The sequence below is a fragment of the Sceloporus occidentalis genome, unplaced genomic scaffold (genome assembly GCF_023333645.1).
Source record: "Sceloporus occidentalis isolate IW3139 unplaced genomic scaffold, rSceOcc1.0.p SCAF_4, whole genome shotgun sequence".
Taxonomy (NCBI): domain Eukaryota; kingdom Metazoa; phylum Chordata; class Lepidosauria; order Squamata; family Phrynosomatidae; genus Sceloporus; species Sceloporus occidentalis.
The window spans coordinates 119,909,063-119,924,934 of NW_028316984.1; positions in this window are offsets into that span (position 1 = coordinate 119,909,063).

Here is a 15,872-nt window from a genome sequence, read left to right on the forward strand (position 1 = left end):
TAGAATAAAGCACCATTGTATCAATAGGATGAGGTTTGCTCTTATGACGCATTAATTCTACAGTAGTAATCCATCAATATCTGCTACAGTGCTAGGTTTCAAGAAAACAGCTTCTAAGACACCTGTTATGCACAACTCAGAAGTTATGATTCACTGTATTCACTTACATCTATGTCCATTATCAATTGGTATTTATCATGTATCAATATGTAATAAAACCAGAATATCTCATGATATCAATTTTATTGCGAATGAATGAATGAAAATTATCCTTGGATACTAATTCTTCTGGTTACCAGGCCAGTAGAATTATGCCCCTGCCACAGTGCTGTGGCTATGTGATGTCTTGCCTTCTTCTCTTGTTTCCTGAAACAACTAAGATACTTTCTCTGTTTCAAAACCAACATACTATATATCACCTAATTCAGATTTAGTTCTGTTTCATGTCTTGCTTCACCTGCCACACTTGGTGTCTGTTCAGAGGCATGACTGGTGCAATATGGGGTGGAATACTCAGGTCCACATAAAATAAATAAGAATTGATCCTTAGTGTCTAAATCACAAACTTGACTTGCAGAAAAGATAGAGTTGTCCTAAAGTTGTCCCGCCTTCTCCCATATAATCTGCCCTGTATGCACAGGTCCTCTGGTGGACATTTACTCCTGTCAGCAAGAACTAGGTTGGCACCTATCAGCCAGAAGACTTTTTCTTCAGCCACCCCTAGACTTTGGAATGACCTCCAGATGAGATTCAATAGCTGAATACACTATCTGAATTCAAAACAGCATTAAAGACCAGGCTTATCTTGGTGATTTTTAAATTGTGAATTTTAAGTAATGAACTTTAAATGTGGCTTGTTTTAATATGTGTATACAGTCAGCTGTCTTTATCCACCAATTTTTTATTTATGGATTCAGACATCCATAGCTTGAAAATATTCCAAAAAAGTATAAATTCCAAATAGCAAACCTTGATTTTCTAATTTATTTTGGTGACATCATTTTACTATGCCATTGTATTTAATGAGACTTAATAATAATAATAATAATAATAATAATAATAATAATTGTTTATATTCCGCTTAATCTCAGGGAATCCAAGCGGATTACAACAGTAAAAATCATACCGTTAAAAAGAGATGCATTAAAATTCCAAAACCCCCAATCCTCCCCCCAAACATAAAAACATGATCAAACTCTAAAAAAGGATTAAACCAAAGAAAGTTAAAAGCATTAATATACATACACTAAAATGAAATCAAAAATTCCAAGCGGAGTCCGGGGTAGGGTAAAAATGGGGATGGAGGATAAGGGAGAAAGGGACAGAGGGGAGGAAGCAGGTCAGCAGGGCTGTTCCAGTCTGGAAAGGCCTGCCGGAAGAGATCAGTCTTAATGGACTTCTTAAAGGTTTCCAAGGTGGTAATATGTTGGATCTCGTCCGGCAGGTCGTTTCAGAGTCTAGGAGCAGCTGATGAAAAACTGACTTGAGCATCCACAGATTTCGATATCTACAGGATGTCCTGGAATCAAACCCCAGCAGATAACAGAGACACACTATGGACAATACCGCACTGCGTTCTGAGAACGTTCTGGGAACCCGATGGGAACGGAACACATTTAAGAATACCGCACGTATGTGTTCCCATTGGGTTCTCAGAACGTTCCCAATGTGTTCCACGTGTGTTCCAGGGAGGGGACGGATTAGGTGTGTTCCCGGCGAGCTGTAATGTCCTCAGAACATTCCACAAGAGGTCTGTGCAGTATTCTTCCGTTCTCAAATCCGTTCTCTCATTCCTCCATCTCCTGATTGGCTGAAAGAATGACAGGCAGGGAGGCAGGCAGGCGAGCAACTGCAGTGAGGGAAGGTGTGTGGGGGGGGGCGAAAGAAGGAGGGAGGGAAGGAAGGAAAAATGGAGGGAAGGTGGGACAAGGGAGAGAAGAGGAAAGGAGGGAAAGAGAGAGGGAAGGAGAAAATGGAAAGAGGGAGAGAGAAGAAAGGATAAGCAGCAAGAAAGAGAGTGAAGGAGGAGGGCAAAACAGAGGGAAAAGAGAGAAGGAAGGGAAGGAGGGGACCAGGGCAGACAGCAAGAGGGAGAGGGTCTGGCTGCTTCTGCAGGAGCCTCTGGTGTCGTGTCCAGCGGGGCTCCTGTGCTGTCAGCCTGCAGGAAGCAGGGATGCCAGGGATGCCCAGGACCCTCTCCTCCTTCCCTCCAGGAGGGAACCCACAAAAGCTCCTCTGTTTGGAGCACCACACAAAAGCAAGCAAACAACTCCCAGAATTCCATAGCAAAGAGCCAGACAAAGAGTTAAAGCGGGGAAGGAAGCTCACAACCTGAAGGCACACAATACATGCACACACACAGGAGGCAAAGGGTGACAAGCTCTAAAAAAGGGGAACTGGAGTGACAGCAGAGGACTCTTCCTTTCAAACCGGTTTAAAGAGCTGCAATGGCTGCCGGGTCTAAATACCCAGATTGAGGTATTTGTAGTGGGCACTTGCTTCCAGAGGCATTTGGAGGGGCAGAAACCTCCAAACAAAATACGCATGCGCTACAGAAAAACGTTCTGGGAACGTTCTCAAGAAAAAGGGATGCGCTGTGCAGTAAAATGCGTTCTCATCACGTTCCCATCACATCCCACTTTCCTCAATGCAGTAATATCCGTTCCCAGAACGTTCCATCTCGGAACGTTCTGAGAAGGATATGCGATAATCTTCTATATCTTGTCCTTTTACCTGTATGCATGTCTTTTTACATTGATGTGTATTTTAACTGATGTGTTTTAACTGATGTGGTGTACCTGTTAATTGTTGTTGTTCCTCGCCTTGATCCATGTGAAGAGCCAGGTAAGACTTATTATCATTAATAGTATTTATTATTATTATTATCATTATTATTACTGTAGTACAAATTTCCTTGAGGAAGCAATCAAGTCAAAATACTCCAGAGGACAGGATCAAAATTCAAAATGACCTAAATAGACTAGAAAGCTGGGCCAGAGCTAACAGAATGAACTTCAACAGGGAGAAATGTAAGGTACTGCAATTAGGGCGAAAAAATGAAATGCACAGATATAGGATGGGGGACACCTGGCTTAAGGAGACAACATGTGAAAGGGATCTAGGAGTCCAAGTAGACCACAAGCTGAACATGAGTCAACAGTGCGATGCGGCAGCTAACAAGGCCAATGCAATTTTAGGCTGCATCAATAGAAGTATCGTATCTAGATCCAGGGAAGTAATAGTGCCACTATATTCTGCCCTGGTCAGGCCCCACCTGGAATACTGTGTCCAGTTCTGGGCGCCACAATTCAAAAAGGACATTGAGAAACTGGAGCGTGTCCAAAGGAGGGCGACTAAAATGGTGAAAGGTCTGGAAACCTTGCCCTATGAGGAACGACTCAGGGAGCTGGGGATGTTTAGCCTGGAGAAGAGAAGGTTAAGAGGTGATATGATAGCCCTATTTAAATACTTGAAGGGATGTCATATTGAGGAGGGAGCAAGCTTGTTTTCTGCTGCTCCAGAGACTAGGACCCGGAGCAATGGATGCAAGCTGCAGGAAAAGAGATTCCACCTCAACATTAGGAGGAATTTCCTGACAGTAAGGGCTGTTCGACAGTGGAACACACTTCCTCGGAGTGTAGTGGAGTCTCCCTCCTTAGAGGTCTTCAAACGGAGGCTGGATGGCCATCTGTCAGCGATGCTTTGATCTGGATTTCCTGCATGGCAGGGGGTTGGACTGGATGGCCCTTGCGGTCTCTTCCAACTCTATGATTCTATGATTCTATGATGATTCTAAATTAATCTTCTTTAATCTCATTGATTTCATAGAAGAGTCATTCACATGTTAAGAGAAAGAGTAACAGTATAGGAATCCAGAAAGGTCTAATTTTCTACAATACAGATGCAGTAGACTACAGAATATGAAAAAAATACATTACAGCAATTAATTCTTAATTAAGAAAAATCATAATTAAGATAAAGTTGAATCTCTTCAAAAGAGCTTTAAAAATTGAAAAATATCAATAAAAATAAGCACCATTCTCAATAAATTTGAGCATCATTTTCTTTCATCCCTTTCTTCCAACAAGCCCTTTAAAAAGATGAGCTAGGCAGTGTGCCTGAACAATTCAGTGACTTTTCCTGACCTCACAGTAAGATTATCAAAACAGTTATAGGGCAACACTAGTTTCACATAGGCATCAGGGAACAGTTATGTGACAATCTATGTTCAAGACAGTGATTGAAATGTTCTATATGTATACATTCTGATGAGTCCAATACTGTAATCTCTTATATTACGGTATTTTTAAAATTGCTCAAACCTAAACATTGTATATTGAGATGATAATGACCCTAAAAATTCTATGGGAAACCCACACAATAACCAATTTTCATATATAAAATTGGAAAAGATTGTTAGTTGCATTAAGGAAGAAATTATTGCCTCTAGTGCCTTAGGTAAGCACCTAATAATACTGCACCACACTACATCTCAAATGGAGTTGAGTTATATTTACATAAACCACACAATTTACTAATTCATATCAGGATTAGTTACTGAATATATTCAGTCAGAGCAATTCCTAGCTTACCCTACTGCAAGTAAACCCTGATTAAATATTTTTATAAACTTTTATTAGTCATTATTTTTAAAAATTGTAAGGCCTGACTGGCTAAGGACTCAGGAGAGGACTCTGAGGCTGACCCTTGCTCTGCCCTGAGCGCACGAGCAGAGACTGTGGCCTCGGAGGATAATCAGGAGCCCAGCCTTCAGGCAGAAGAGCTTTCTGGAACTGTGGGCATTGAGGAGGAGGAGACCCACATATCTACCTTCAGCCAGAGGACATCCAGCGGTCTCAGAGGCTTTATGCAAAATGCCAAACAACTAAGGAACAGCTGTACTCATGAGAGACAATGATAAAAGCCTGGGAAGGATGCCAGATCCTTTGTCAAAGGCTATTTGACTTCGCTGGCAAAAGCACCTTGTTTGTTGATGCTCTGTTTGACTTCTCGGCTTGGATCTTTGAATTTTGGACTGACCATTCTGCTTTGCATGTATCTTTGACCTTCTTGGACTACTCCACTACGCTCTTGGTTTGACCTTTTGGCTTCTAACCAGACTGACTATGGACCTTGTTTTCGGAATCTGCCTTTTGCATCCTTTTATATAAGGGACACCAGCACCCTTAGTAGTCTCCAATTAACTACTCTTGAAGCTTGCAATATTCTATGATGCAGCACTACATGTTTCACAGTACTAAAGCTGAAAGGTGAAATCACAAGCTTCTCCATGTACAGATGAAATTGCAGTAGGCAAACACAATGAGCATTCCATGACTGAATTATATAATTGTCTAGGTATAAGAGAGAGAGACACAGAGCAGCTCAAATTAAGTGACTGTCCTGGTGGAACCTCAATGTCTTGAAGACAGAAAGCTACAGAGTCTAGGAGTGTTACTACTTGGGACTACAGACCCCCTCCCTCCAAAAAAACATTCATTGTGTCTATCTTTCACAATTTCATCTGTGTGTGGAGAATCTGATAAACCCCCAAAAGGGGCATTTTAGAAATTACAGTCCCAAAAGGTAGCATTTCCAACTTCTGTAAAGTTATTTCTCTTTTTTCTCCATCAAGCAGAGTGTTTTATCAAATGAAAAGTTAGTCATAGCTAGCTAGTACAGATACTGTGTTATCATCATGCATATCAGAAAACACTGTATATTCAAAGAATACAGGAGCCATAACTATCACATATTACAGAAAGGCATAATGGGAGGAAATTTCAAATGTTTAGGAGTACAGTATTATTATTCCAATAAAATCTTTAAAGAAGCACAACCGTTTCTTGCAATGTGTTTAGGCTCAGGTTGGCCTGACTGTAATCTAATTTCTGAAACTGTCCTAAGAAAATGTAAATTAGAAAAACCATAGGCAGCTCATGTAAATGCAGAACACCTCAGATTTTTAATTTGAAACCTTTCACATATTTGTTGGGATTCACTTTGATAAAGAAAAGAAAACCACCGGGGAGATCCAGAAATCTGTGCATTATATGTACAGCTTACAAGTCAAATTCTTGGCCTTAGGCAGAATCTTACAAAATCATATACCAGTGCTAAATCTGATGAACAGATAATGTTATGACCATTATTATTTTTAGCTATGCAAACTAAATAAGAATAATCATCATATGCTCCAGGGTGTAATAGAAGAAATGAAATTATTCCTTTCACATATTCAGCACTGTGTGATTGACTTGGCATATTAATATATGTGGTTAGAAGGGAAGGGGTGAGGTATACTCCACCACCACTCCAACACTGATATTGATCACTGCCACAGGCAGGACGCCAAACCAGATGGACCACTAGTCTCATCTGTTCTGTCAAATCTTATAACATGGTGCTAATTTCTAGCAGGGATGGGATGGGTAGATGACAAGATTATGGTGCTATGATCAGACGAGCGTAAAACAAACATTTTCCATTAGTATTTCCCAGTGTTCCTCCAGTGCCCCTCCCAACCAACTCTATCACCATCTGCATGTCAAACACAAGCACAGCTCAGTACTGTGTTAAAGAAATGTGGCTTTTTGATATGCTGAAAAGGAACTCTGAAGCACTCCACAAGACAAGGGAAACTGAGGCGGGTTACACACCACCATTAAAGAACGGAGTCAGTCCATACTAGGGTTAGGAAGGTGCAGTGCTTCCGCACCCCCCTAACCCTAGTACGGACTGAGTCCATACAAAATGGCGGCTCCCCTTCCACAAGGGGGCCGCCATGACGACCGCGCTGCCTCTATACGGGGCGGCGCGGACGTGACGTCGTCGGTCCGCGCCAGGGCACTTAGTGCGCCCTTTCTGCGGACCAGGAAGGAGCTCCGTTTCGGAGCTCCTTCCTGGTTTGTGGCGCCGCTTTGCTTCGCTGGGCGCAGCCTTCAGATGGCTGCGCCCAGCGAAGCATGGGAGAAAGGGGCCAAGTGGCCCCTTTCTCCCCCTCCCCGCCGCCGCAGGGTGTCCTTGGGGCTTGAAGCCCCAAGGACACCCCTTTTCAGGCTGCGGGGAAGCCTGAAAAGTGGCGGATCGGGGCCTCAGCGGCTGCCGTTCTGGCAGCTGAGGCCCTGATACACCGGGGAAAGGGGCGGGTACAGCCTGCCCCAAATAGGCGGTCTGTAACCCGCCAATGAGCCATTTTCATCAGCATAGTTGGGGATTAAAGGCTTTCATGGCCGGCATCCATAGCTTCTTGTGGTTTTTCAGGCTATGTGGCCATGTTCTAGAAGAGTTTATTTCTGATGTTTCACCACCATCAGAGAAGATGCCAGCCACAGATGTTGGTGAAACATCAGGAATAAACTCTTCTAGAATATGGCCACATAGCCCAAAAAACCCACAAGAAACTATAGTTGGGGTTCTATCTGCCAAGAACAATCTAAATAGTCAAGAGGAAGTAAAGTTGAGGCCCATCAAGTCCTGCAGTCTTCATTTCAAACACCACATAGTCATGTGATATCTCAGTGAACCAACCAATATATTATACATGTAGAAATCAGTATCAGGCAAGCAGTATCCAGCAAAATAACCTCTACACTCAAATAATGTGTCCAACTCAAAGGGTGAAGTCCAGAGAAAAACATTTAGATGCATTTGAGCAAACTGCCATACTACAATTCAGGGGGGCATTCCCCTCCACCCAGACAGAAACCAGCTAAAAGCAGGCCTTCAATATAGTTACAGTGCTCCGGCAATGTGAGAAATAGCATCATCAACAATTTCCTTTTTTGGACAGTGATTTCAAAACATGGTAGCCATCTTCCATACTCAAGCTGTGTGTGACCCTGGGTTACAATGGCGTGTCAGAAATAATAGAGAATCAGTTCCCTCGTATGACCTTGACAATGTATATGTGAGAGACATTGTGTGGAGTATTTTTTATGGCACATCCCCATATTTTTGAAGATTATGATAAGAGCATGAGAGTGAACTTGGGAAACAAGATGTCCATCAACCACACCAAAAATAGTGTAGCATTTCCTACTAAATAAAAGAAACGGAAGAAAATGAGAAATCACAAGGTAAAAACACACCTGGTAATAGTACAGAATGAAGTGATCATTTTTAAAATTTCTCCCATATGGTTCTAAATACATGATAACCAAAATACTAATGATTATCCATAAACTATTTTCTGACTGTTGGCTTGTGGGGAAAAAAAGAAATAATTTGTGATTAATGAGTTCTGTTCCCAGTACTAGTGAGAGGCAAAAGCATATTACTCATAAAAATCTGAGTGCTAAGGTTTCACCTCTACACATGAAAGCATCCTTTAAATATATACAAGGAGCTTATTAACTTTACAGCAAGATGGTAAAGTCTGAGCCTTGAAAAGAAGAAAGAGAGAGATCTCAAATATAAAAGCTGAGCTCCTCCTATGAGTCGCATAATTACTACGAAAGGGCACTATTAAACTGTCAGAATTCCATTTGGGTCAAATCTTTACACACTTTTCTGAATGGGACAAGATCTTGAACTGCCAGATTTCATGTCATGTTGATTTGCATAAACCATAAGGAAAGCCCATTATTTCAACATATTTAAATTACACTCATGCTACAACAGTCTAATAGCGGAATATTAGAATGACTCATAACAACAGTTTTCTATTCACAGAGGGCCAGTAGTATATATGCTTCATAATTGCTAACTCAGTCTCTCCATGTTAGGTAACATTTAATTTGGAAGAGACTTAAAATCCCCGAGCCTGTTCAGACATAATATGCAACAGAGAAGTTTGCACTCAATGTGCATGTTGGGCACATTTAACCATACGGAACAATAATGACTTAACTGGGCTACACTTCACCCATTTTAATGCACTGTATTCCTAACCACAATTTTTAAAAGCTTGTTCACTTGAGAGACAAACTAGCTAGTCAGAAAGCCAGTGTCAACAAATAAAAATAACAATAGTTTTTTATCTTTCCGCCTCTCCCAATGGATTGAGGCGGGATCACAACAGAGTTAAAAAACAGTTACAGTATTCCAACATTAGTTACCGCACAATTAAAAACCACAGCTAAAACATAGAACATCAAGTGTAAGACATCAAACATCCTCAGTCAATTGTGGGGTCACATGCTCTCACTCCATTCTGATAGTCTTCATAGGAGGTCAAGAGAGTATGCGTGGTGAAAGAGCTCTGTCTTTACTGCCTTCTTGAAAATTTCCAAAGATGTGACAAGGTGAATCTCCTCTGGGGGTCCGTTCCATAGTCTAGGGGCAGCTAATACTGAATGCTTTTTGGGAAGTGGAAACTTGTCTGGATGCTGATATCTCTAACAAGTTCTTCCCACTTGTTCTAAGAGTGTGGGGTGGATTGTATAGGGAGATGCGTTCCCGTAAGTAACCCGGGCCCAAGCCATGTAGGGCTTTAAAGATGATAACCAAAACCTTGTACTGTGCCCGGAAGCTAACTGGGAGCCAGTGTAGATCTTTCAAGATAGGTGTTATATGGTCAAGTCTCGAAGAGTTAGTGACCAACCTGGCTGCCACATTTTGCACTAGCTGAAGCTTCCGGACTTGGTACAAGGGTAGCCCCATGTAGAGCGCATTACAGAAATAAAGACGAGAGATTACCAGAGCTTGTACTACAGCTTCAAGGTCCTTTCAGTTGAGGTAGGGTCACAGTTGGCATATCAACCAAGTTGATACCAGGCACTTCTGGCCGTCGCATCCACTTGAGATGACAAACGTAGAGACGGATCCAGAAGTACTCCCAAAATGCGAACTTCATCCTTCAGGGGAAGTGTAACCCCATCTAGGAGTGGTGGACAAATTTCCTTACCCAAACCTAAGGAGCCTATGGCAAGTACCTCCGTTTTCCCTGGATTCAGCCTGAGTTTGTTTTTCCTCATCCAGCCCATTACTGATTTGAGACAGGGATTCAGAGGGGAGATGCCATCCTTAGTCACTATAGCCGTCGGAGACATAGAGAAACATATTTGGGTGTCATCAGTATTCTGATAACCCCGAGCCCCATTCTCTGGATGATCTCTCCCAGCGGTTTCATGTAAATGTTAAATAGCATGGTAGATAGAACGGCACCTTGAGGGATGCCAGATGTAAGCTCTTTCCTAGAAGAGCAACTGTCCCCCAGCCTCACCATCTGGAACTTGCTCGAAAGGTAGGATCAGAGCCACTGAAGCGCAGTGCCCCCTATACCCAACTCCCTCAAGAGTTCCAGAAGGATACCATGGTCGATGGTATCGAAAGCCACTGTGATGTCCAAGAGCACTAACAGGGTTACACTTCCCCTGTCTGTGCCCAGACGGAGATCATCGATTAAGGTGACCATGGCTGTCTCCACTCCATATCCTGCCCTGAAGCCAGTTTGAAATGGGTCCAGATAATCGGTTTCATCCAAGACAGCCTGTTGTTGAAAGGCCACAGCTCTCTTGATCACCTTGTCCAAAAATGGTAATAGGGAGACCAGTCTATAGTTGTTTCTCTCCAGGGGATCTAGGGAGGGCTTTTTTAAGAGCAGTTTAACCACTGCCAAATTTAACTGCAATGGAAATTTGCCCTCTTTAAAGGATGCATTGATTATAGATTGCAATAATGTAATCATAACATTCCCTCCCTGGACAGTCAGCCACGATGGGCAGGGATTGAGAGCACATGTCGTCTTCCTTACACTTCCAAGGAGCTTGTCCACTTCATCAGTACTTACAAACTCAAGGTGATCCAGTCTAACATGGTCCACAGAGCCTCTGAACACCTCTCTTACTGTTTCTGTGATAATGCTGGCGTCAAGATCAGCCCTCATCCGAGAGATTTTGCCTGCAAAGAAGTCATTAAAAGCGTCACAGCAGGCTTTAGTTATTTGCAACAAAGGGTTCAGGGAGGGAGGCAGTTGGGTCAGCTCTCTAACCACCCTGAACAGCTCTGCTGGACAGGACTCTGCAGACACGATACGTGCAGCATAGGAGGAATTCTTTGCTGCACCTATCACCACTCCATAAGACTTCAATAAGTTCTCAAGGAGTGTCTTGTCGGATAAGCACTGGTGTTTCCACGAGCAGCGCTCTAGTCATTGCACGGCCCGCTTCATCCATCGAAGATCTTCTGTATACCAAGATTTTTTATTCGAAGTGAGTCAGAAAGGACGCTCAGAAGCGATACTGTCTATAGCCTTGGTAATGTCGTTATTCCAGTAATCAACCAAGGTGTCGACAGAGTCACCATCAGTCCCAATCATAAGCCCCTCTAGAGCTTCCTCTCAAACTGTACATTAGTCAATGACCATTTATTATTATTATTATTATTATTATTATTATTATTATTAACCTGAATGATAAAGTTAAGAAGGAAAGAAATCAGTCTGAGAGAAATCAATAATGCTATGAAACAGAAAATGTACTTCTCCCATCTACACGAATTAAATAGAATCTTACGGAAGTAAACAATACTATACGGCCCTACAGCAATTTTAATAGAGTTTATGGTGACTTCCTTCAAGCTTCTCAGAAAGAAACAATGTTTACAGGCTCCAAAAGCTCCCCAAAATTATTAAAAGCTATCAGTGTTTCATATGCAGTATAGTGGATCCTCGGTATATGCGGGGGATCCGTTCCGGAACCCCCGCGTATACCAAAATCCGCGTATGCTCAAAGCACTATTCTGTCCAATGGCGGCGCGCGTGCACATGCACCGCCATTGGACAGAATAGTCCCCTTCCTCTTTCCCTCTCCTTCCTAACTTCCCTACCTACCTACCTACCTACCTACCTACCTAAAACTAACCTACCGTCCCTCCCTCCCTCCCTCTCTCCTTACCTGGGTCACCGCGCCACCGCCGCGTCCTCGCTGCTGCCGCCGCCGCCGCTGTAAGTGGCCCGGATGCAGCCTGGAGGTCTCGTGGCCTCCAGGAGCAGCACCCAGCCGTTTTGTGGCGGCGGAGGCGAGGCCGCGAGGGAGAAGAGGCTTGGCCTCGTCCTCTTCATGGCCTCGGTCTCCGCCACCGCAAAATGGCCGGCTGCTGCTCCTGGAGGCCAAGGGGCCTACAAGCTGCAGCCGGCTCTTCCTCAGCGGCGGCGACCAGGAGGACGAGGCCAGGCCCCTTCCTCCTGGTCGCCGCCGCCGAAGGAGAGCCGGGTGCGGCCTGGAGGCCCCTTGTCCTCCAAGCTGCAGCCGGCTCTTTAAGAGAGGCGGCAACCAGGGAGGACGAGGCCAGGCCCCGTTCTCTCTGGTCGCCGCCGCTGAGGAAGAGCCGGCTGCAGCCTGGAGGACAAGGGGCCCCTTGTCCTCCAAGCTGCAGCCGGCTTTTTAAGAAAGGCGGCGACCAGGGAAGACGAGGCCAGGCCCCGTTCTCTCTGGTCGCTGCCGCTGAGGAAGAGCCAGCTGCAGCCTGGAGGACAAGGGGCCTCCAGGCCGCAGCCGGCTCTCCTTCGGCGGCGGCAACCAGGAGGAAGGGGCCTGGCCTCGTCCTCCTAGTCGCCGCCGCTGAGGAAGAGCCGGCTGCAGCTTGTAGGCCCCTTGGCCTCCAGGAGCAGCAGCCGGCCATTTTGCGGTGGCGGAGACCGAGGCCGTGAAGAGGACGAGGCCAAGCCTCTTCTCCCTCGCAGCCTCGCCTCCGCCGCCACAAAACGGCTGGGTGCTGCTCCTGGAGGCCACGAGACCTCCAGGCTGCATCCGGTCCACTTACAGCGGCGGCGGCAGCAGCAGCGAGGACGCGGCAGCGGCGCGGTGACCCAGGTAAGGAGAGAGGGAGGGAGGGAGGGAAGGTAGGTTAGTTTTAGGTAGGTAGGTAGGTAGGAAGGGAGGGAGGGAGGGAGGGAGGGAAGTTAGGAAGGAGGGGGAAAGAGGAGGGGAGGAGAGGGGCTTTGTTCCTAATGGCGGCGCGCATGCACGCGCACCGCCATTAGGAACAACTTCCGGGTTTGCCATGCGCGTATGCTCAAATACGCGTATGGCAAATCCGCGTATAGGGAGGTTCCACTGTACATTTGTTATAATGATACTATCTATGGATAACAATATTTTCTTTCTTAATATGGACATATTTATTGGATTTCAAGAGATCTGTTACGTCATTCTTAAAGCTTTTTTTTAACTTCAAAATTAAATGTTATACTGGATGTAGCCATGTAATTCACATAAAAGCCATTAAAAATCAGGTAGATCAATCCAGTATCACTATGAACATGATTAATGTCAATCCTATTTTAGTTCTTTCCAAGAACTAATAAATCAGTGCTATCACCATGACTTGGGGGAGACATGAGCAGACCCCAATTTTCTACAGCTTTCTAGAGGCCAGTCTACAACTGGCTAGCTAGGTGAGATTAAGCTAGATGTCAAGCTAATTAAATCCAACACCCACAAAATGTGGTTATGAAAAAAGCAAGTTAATGTATTCAAGAGACCATGTTTTTAATTCTGTTCTAATACTATACAGGTAACATACATTATAGAACAGAAAATGTGCAATGTTTACTTTCAATCCATCCATGTTAAATCTTCACAAGTCTTCTAGCACCAGCTTATTTTCTTACAAGGGAAAAAATAGTGCTTGCTAATTTAATGTCATTTCTTTCTTATTTTTTATGCAAGTGTGCAATTTACTGCAAGTGAACAAATCTGTCCCAACCATTAATTATTAATGTTAGAGAGCAGATAGCAGATACACAACAGTTTCCAATCAACGTTTCCCAGAGAGTCAGCAAGGTAGCCCATGCTTAGCAAAAGGGTTGGAGTCCAAAGTATTTTTTCTCATAAGGATAAATCTGATTCACCAAACTTTTCTATCCACATCCTGTTCCTTTCTCCAAAAAAAAAAAAAAAAAAAAAAAAATTGGCTGGAAAGGAAACGTAATACTCTATTAAGTGTTGTTTTGCAAATATAAGTAAGAGAGAGATCGCCCAAGCGTGAAGAGTCATTAAAATGGATCTTACATGTATCATTATAAATTTAATAATCTCCATGACGGCTCGAGTTCAAGTTAAAATGAATGTCAGCTAAGCATGACCAATTGATGTTATCCCAGCTGCCACTGAGCCTCACTTGGGGTTATATTATACTTTCAGAGGCCCTATTTTACATGTGCACTGAACACCCAGAGCCAAGAGCAGATGGGAGATGGGAGGCTTCTGTAGTTATCAGAGTTTCAGTCAAAACTGAATATTAAAACTAGTAAACCAGCTCAACAATTCAGTTCTGTCAAGGACACCAAATGTTTCTCTCATATAGTGCAAAACCTTGTATACAGGAGGTTTAAAATATATTAAAGGCCTCTTAGAAATTAAGTCGATAATAGGGATTTTCTTTCAGTGTCTATTGATTGTTATTTCCACTTCAAAATGGGACTCTGAAAATAGCAAGGCAAGAATCTTGTCAGCTTCAGCTGATATAGTCAACATGGTGCATTAAAAAGCATAGAGGTAGTCTCTGGGGAGAGTTCCTCCCCCCAAAAGGCAGCATTTCAATCTTGCTTCCAAAAAAGATGCAACCCAAGTTTGTTTTATGATCAGAGAAAAATGAACTTCTGCTCCTTAGCAGACTCAGCAAAAGTACATTGAATACAGAATCCTTCTTGCTGCATTCTCTCACAAATCAACTAGCATTATTGAAATAACAAAAAGTCATTTTTATGCATCACCATTAAAAAAACATTGTGTGTGTTCAAACCTCATTGAAAGAAAGCACTCCACAAGAACTAGAATAAGTTGAATTGTTTTCTACCAAGTAATCTCTATGGTATTTTACACCAACACATCATATTTACAATTTGCTTGGCTTGCACACAAAAAAAGTATAAATTTTCATTGTTCCAGTCATTACTTTGCATTAATATTGATGGATAACAACACTTTCTCAAATACAAAGTCACATGCCAACACATCTTTTAGTATAAACCAAGTCATTTGAAACTTTCATCCAAGTCTTGCAGGCCAACAAAAGCCTTAAAATATGTTTTGAAATATCTTTTGCTTTCTGTTTTTAAAGCATGAAACACTGGGAAATATATTATAAAATACATTACCAAATCCTAGAGCACCAAAAATTTCATTCAGACTGAAATCCAATGCCCACATATCTGGGAGTACACCCAACTGAATACAGTGGGGCTTGCTTCTGACATTCACAGGATTGAGTTTTACATCTAAACAAATCAAGGCGTTAAGAGAAAATACTGCCTTTCATTTATGTTTCAAAAAAATCCATCAAAGCAAGTAAGAAATGAATCTAACTCTCTCTGCCTCAATGTCACCATATAGCAGCAGATGCTTAAAATAATCAATCATTTTTTACTCTTGTTTTCCTTCTCCGACTCTTTTACAGATCTCTAGATGCCTTCCACTTCATTGCTCCTCCCTCACCACAAAGTGTCCAGCCAATTAAACAAGAACCATGTTCAGTCCAGGGATGCTCACTCACTACCAGCTACAACACTGAAAATCTGCAAATGGATACAAAAATTGTAAGTGGCATCTGAACCCCTTGAATCATGCTCAGCAATTTAAGCACAAAATGCCACTAGTGAAGTCTTGTCACTTACTCTTTTTTGATCTTCCAGTCCATGCGTCACAGGCTTTCTTTTCTGATGCTGGCTAGCCTCTGATCCAGATTCCATTTCCCAGTAACAAATATTCCTTGTGTCTCCTGAAGTGTTCGCCTTAAAATCCACAGTATGAATAAGAAATATCAATGTGAAATTAAAGAAAAACACCCTTCAAATCTCTTCCTTGATTTTTATAATCCTTTCAGAACTCTGGTGTGCCATCTCTACTAATTATCTCAACAGAAAAGCATTTCAAACACCTTTATTCTCTACTTCAGCTCAGATGCAGAATTCCATTGATGTGCTTTAT